Source organism: Vipera ursinii (assembly GCF_947247035.1).
Source record: "Vipera ursinii genome assembly, chromosome: Z".
NCBI lineage: Eukaryota > Metazoa > Chordata > Lepidosauria > Squamata > Viperidae > Vipera > Vipera ursinii.
Window position 1 is genome coordinate 75,616,928 of NC_139517.1, and position 6,467 is coordinate 75,623,394.

Below are 6,467 nucleotides of genomic sequence, written 5' to 3' on the forward strand. Positions count from 1 at the left end.
ATTAGTCTTTGTGATGAATTGTGATAAAGGGAACTTTGGTTACTTAAAACTTGAAATTATAAATATTAAATGTTAAATTTAAATATTAAGGGAAACCAAAAATTGGGAAAAATTAATTAAGATATTAGTTTAGTTTAAACATGAAACAGTAAATAGGGGAAAAGAGAGGAAATATTTAATGTGATAGTTTGAGACTTGTACTAAAGATACTTGTATGTCACTGAATTATTGATTAACTCAGCTGCCACGTTGCTTTTTAAATATTTAAATGTAAAATTATAAAATCAATAAAACATTTTTAAAAATCACCTGGTTCTAGAAATTTATTCAATTTTATTTTCAATATTGCTGGTGAGTTTTCATCTTTGATTGGGAATTTAATTTTACTTCTCTGCTATTTCTTTATTATATTTGATTTATTTTCAAATTTATGTGCTTTGATTATAGTTGAGCATAATAATAAAAATATAATTCATTTCTTCTGGAGCTTAAACATACTTCTTTCCATCTCTAATTGAAATAATTTTTGCTTCAATTCTTTTATTAGTTGAGAGCTCCAAAATTTGTCTGATTCATTACTTTTCTCAAAATATTTTTCTTTAATGAAATTCATGTTCTTAAAAGTTTCACTTACTTACATTAAATTTAGTCAATTACAAATCCCTATTTTTTTCTAGATCCAGTATTGGATTCTTCTTGTGTCTTGGTTCTAATTGCTTCAAATTATTCAAAAAAAATATCATTTGGTTTCAGTGTTAGTACTGTATCTTTCTATTTGAAACTAGAGAAATAAAAGTTTTTCTCGTAAAGGCTTCATTGAAATCCCATGCTGTGAATATGAAGCATCAGAAGTTAAATTGCTTTGAAAAAAGCTTTTTGACTCACACTGACATTTCAACTTAATATCTTCTGGCAATAAAACAAACCATTAATTCTCTAAATTTTTGAGCCAGAAGCTTCTCTATGCAATATTACAATTACTGGACTATGATTTCCATAGATAAGTGCTGCAACTTTGACACCTACTAGATTAGTTAATAAAGAATTGGACTCCAACATGTATCTATTTTCAATAAGTTTTTTGAATGGAAAAGTAGTAGATTTATTTTTCCTCTAAAGGATATTTATATCTACAAATCTAAGTAGAAAGTAAAGGCATAAAATCCAATACATTTTGGATTTTATGCTTTTTGTATGAGCCAGATTTATCAAGATTGAAAATATTCGTGTATATAGGAATGAAGAGCCTCCTTCTGTAATTTCAAAAAATGATATTTTAAAATAACTATAATTAAATTTTAAAACAATATTTTTAAATAAATTTCTTTTGTTATGATTATATTACTTTGTTGTTAATATGTACATGTTGCTTGTATGTTTGTATATATACTGATTATATTACCTTTGATAATGTACAGTATGCTATACCAAGTGCATTAGTTTAGGCAACAGACTTTATGAACTAACATCTGTTATGTACAAGGATAACTTGGATCTCCTTGCAATTACAGAGACATGATTCAGGGATTCCAGTGATTGATATATAAGTATAATGGGCTACATACTATACACAGTAGTAGAAAATAGGGGAGGTGGAATTGTCATTTATGTCAGGCATAAAAGCAAAACAAATTCAAAAAAGACGTGATCTACTTGGGTTTGCTTACAAACTGAAAAAATCATCAATCATCAGAACTGGTGTCACATGCAGGCCCCCAGTACATACAGAAGATTATGATAGCACATTCTAAACACTGAACCTATACTGAATTTGTTGTAAACTGAGATTGGTGAGGCATTGAAGAAAAGTAACAGCTCGTTTATTCCATCAACACAGAAGCCGCTCTTAACAGCCGCTTGACATCTATTTATACGGACTGCCGCTAGGCAGCAACCAATGAGTTTAAAGCGAACATTCCTGCCCAAAACACAACCTTGCAAAATGATAGACAGTTAAAGATTTAAATTAACAACAATAGTTAACCTTTTATAAGTATCCATATGAAATTACATTAATACACAACACTCCTTCCCCCTAGATAACTCACACATCAAGAAAATGTGGAACGGCGGCCTCCACAACCATTCCAATCACAGCATTACTGCTGAAGGTTTCTGGTCTACCAGCCCCCTTGACTGGCTGAGTAGACCGGGTCTCTGACCTGCTCGCTTCGGGTGTCCTTTTAGCTGAGTTGGCCGGGTAGACCTGTGCTTATGATCGTGGACGGAGCCATTCCGGACAGACTTGGAAACTGGTCCGCAAGCAAGTTCTGTCCTATGGCACAGTTCCTTCATTCAGTGGTGACTTGCCCGAGGCTAAAACATCCTCCATGTCTCTGTGAGTCTCGCAAGCACCAGAAGACGCAGGTGCATCACAGTTGTCAGGCAGCTCCTGGCTCTCCTCTTTGTCAGCGGCCAGGGTTTGATTAGCCTGCTGCTGGTGCAATTGATCAATGTGGCAGCAAACCACCCAACCATCTTCCAGGACCACTTCATATGACAGTGGTCCTGACACATGCAAACCACAGCTACCACCCACAGTGCCCCTTGTCCATAGTTCCTTGCCCAAATTCGGTCGCCAACTTGCAAGTTCCTTGGGGCTTGGGCTGCAATGTATCCAATGCCACTCGGTCTGGATGGAGACAGTCCAGCTTCGTGGTCAGCCGACGTCCCCATCTTAGTTCCACTGGGCTGCAGCCCGTAGATGTGCAAGGAGTTGTATGCTGGCAGAGCAGAAAGTCTGCCAGCTGATGATGCCAATCTCCAGATGCTATTCTTTTTAGTGACTCCTTGGTCGTTCTGAACCTGCGTTCTGCTTGACCATTTGAGGCCGGGTGAAAGGGGGCTGATGTGGCATGTCTAACCATGTTAGTCCTTAAGAAGGACTGAAACTCAGCAGCAGTAAACTATGCCCCATTGTCTGACACAATTACATCAGGTAAGCCATGTGTGGAAAAGATTCTGTGCAGTTCCTGGATGGTCCTGGCAGTAGTCATAGTAGGGACAGGTGCTACCTCCAGCCACTTGGAGTAACTGTCCACTACAATGAGGAACACCTGTCCTTGGAAATGTACAGCATAGTCTATGTGAATCCTAGACCCAGGGAGTTTGCATTGTTTCCCAGTGATGTACTGGGGCTTGAGGCATTTCAGGTCTGGGCTGCTGGCAAACCTGGCATCCTTTCACTTGAGCCTCTATATCCAACCCTGCCACCACAGGTAGCTTCTCATGAGTGCCTTCATCCTGACTATTCCAGGATGTCCCTCATGCAGAGATTCTAAGACTCTAGTCCACAATGTGTGTGGGACTATAACCTGGCTTCCCCAAAGAATGCAGCCCTTGTGTGCTGATAGCTCATCTTGACTTCTGATGAAACTGTGAAATTCTGTTCCAGGACTGGATTCTGACTACCCCCTCAGCACCCAGTTCAAAATATGACTGAGTGTTTTGTCAGTGGCTGTTTCAGCAGCCACATCCCCTGTGTGAAGGGGAGACTCTGCAGATCCTGAATTGCCAGGATGTGTGCAGCAGGTGCAGGGTCTGGTTCTGAATAAGGCAGGGGCAACCTGCTGAGTGCATCAGCGTGGCTCATTTCCCTGCCCGGCTTTTGGACTAGCCTGTAACTGTAGGCTGCCATAAAGATTGACCACCTCAGCATCCTTGGAGAAAGGTTATGAGGGGTTTACTTGTCTGCAGTAAACAGATCTAGAAGAGACTTGTGGTCTGTAGAGACCATAAATAGGCAACCATAAAGGAAATTGTGGAACTTCTTTATTCCTGCCACTTATCAATTTGTGCAACTTCCCTTCTGACATGCCTGGGACTGGTTCATCCTCCTCTGAACTGAATCTGGAGAGGTATCTAATGAAGATTCCAGGGGAGGCATCACACATTTAGACATCCTGACCATCCACTTCATCAGGAGATATTTTCAGGCATAATGGTTCTCCATGCCATTGGATTAAGCTTTCTTCGTGGAATGGTAAGCCCAGTGTCATTGATTGAGATGGGTGACTATAGAAATATATTGACAAATGTAAACAAATACTTGGGAAGCATCATTTCAAGGCATTACTCTTCAGACAAAAATATTGACTCCAAGATTAACAAGGCTAGCTAAGTACTAGTATTGCTGCATACTAGAGTGCTCAATCAGCACAATATCCATATCTCCACAAAGTCTGCAGAGCTGTAGTTGTGTCTTCTCTCCTATATAGATGTGGATTTATATGAAGATATCTCAAACAATTGATAGATATCTGCTCCATCCTTGGCATTGATTGACAGGACTGAGTTCTGTTGGCACAGTGATTAGAATGCAGTATTGCAGTTTAATTCTGCCCACAGTCTGTGTTTGATCCTGATGGGGCTCGGGATTGATTCTGTGTTCCATCTTTCCAAGGTCGGTAAAATGAGGACCCTGATTGGTAGGGCAATATGCCGGCATTGGCAACTGTTCAGAGAGTGCTGTAAAATGCTATGGAGTGAAAAGAGTTATTGCTATTGGCAAGACAATGTCTCCAACTTGGAGATTTTAGATTGTGCGGAGTCCCTGATTATCAGAGCTCAGGTGAGTTGGGTGGGACACATTATTAGAGTGGATGACTGCTCTATGGCTTTTCAGTTGCTCTATAATATATTGGAGTCTGGGAGAAGACCTCAAGGTACCTCAAGGCACTGAAGACATTCAAGCATTGCAAAGATGTTGTGAAAGAAAACTTATAACACAAGAAACCTTGTGATATCCAGCTAAGGGAATTAGAAAGTGTGGCCACTGACAGGACCTACCAGTGAACCCTGTTCTATGAATTTTTCATCTCCTTTGAAATAAGATGCCACCAAACTGATAGAAAACCAGACTATATGTACCACTATGACCAAGTCAGCAGACACTGGAATGTGTTCAGAGAAAGGTTATCCTATTTCTTCTGCAGCACAGGAGACTTGTAGTCTGGGTTGCTGGAGAGCCGTTAGCTGCTCCAGCAACCCATGTGGTATTCTTTAAGAACCCAGTACATAACACCCCTCCCCTCTTAGACCAGACCATAATAACACCAATTAGTCTCAACAATTGTCAAGATTCATTATCCAAACACACTAAAATAAAAGTGATAATAATAATAAAAGTAAAAAAAAACAATGTAGGTTACAATGTTATTAAACAACGTCTCAATGAATACCTGGATAGGGATTTTTTAATTGAGAATACAGAACATAAACTTGCTATAGCTATAGTTTGGATAAAAACCCTTCAAGTATCTTGTATGAGTGGAAATGAAAGCACATGTGTGTACGCATGCATGGGTGTCAGTCTGACAACTTAATGTGTGTTAGAAATTTGTGGTTTGTTGCTGGAGAAGCAATTATTACATAAATTGTATATAAGAGTTTTACATAATTTGTTTATCAGGAACATGGCACAGTCAAACCCTAACAGTTCTCATGTTTTAGAAAGAGACAAATGAGCAAGTGCTCTTTGTATCAGATAGAAATTGATGGAATTAAATACAGTGGATATTTGTCCTGGAATTAACTATTTTGATGGGTTCTAAGTCTGGATTATTAGAAAGCATACATTCAAAGACTTGAAAACCTGGTTCTTTGAGCTGTTTGGCCCAGACTGAGGGGTTTTAATTAATTTAATTTAATTGGGTTTTAGTTTAACTTCAGAGACTGTAATTTAATCATAGTTTCAACTGATTTTAATTTTGTATGCTATGTATTTTAATTTTCCCTGTAAACCGCCCTGAGTCCTACGGGAATAGGGCAGTATATAAATTTAAATAATAAATAATAAATAAATAAATGCGGTACCAAGGCCACCAGTCATGATAAATAACCAATAAAGTTGTCAGTCTGTTGACAATGAAATCTGCAGCATGGTACTAAGGGTCAGTTGAATGTAACAGTAATGCTTTATATAAAAATGAATTTTAAAAGGGAGGGGGGGTTGAAGTGAACATAATATTGTTAACCATGTTCGTGAATTATAGATGCAACATGCATTGGTAGAATTGTGTGACTCTTTCGTGCTACGTAATTTTACATATTCCAGTCTCTGTAGGTACTTGCAATTTTTTTAAAAAACAGTTCCTGCCTTGCTTTTTATTGAAGGTTTCCCAGGACTGCATATCAGTTATTGATATGCCTGTGCGCTCCCACAGGGAGAGCCTCCTCAGGGTCCCGCCGGTCAGGGAGTGCTGGCAGGCGATCCCCAGGGGGAGAGCGTTCTCGGTGGGTGCACCTGCCCTATGGAATCAACTCCCTGTCGAACTCTGGATCGCCCCCGACCTTCGCTCGTTTTTCCAGGACCTAAAAACCTGGCTATTTGAGTTAGCCAGCCTCGAGTGAGGGTTTTAAGGTTTTAAATTTTAAATTTTAAACTCTTTGGGGGCTATTAATTTAATTTAATTTTAATCTGTACATTGCACTGTTTTAATTTTGCCCTGTAAACCGCCCTGAGTCCC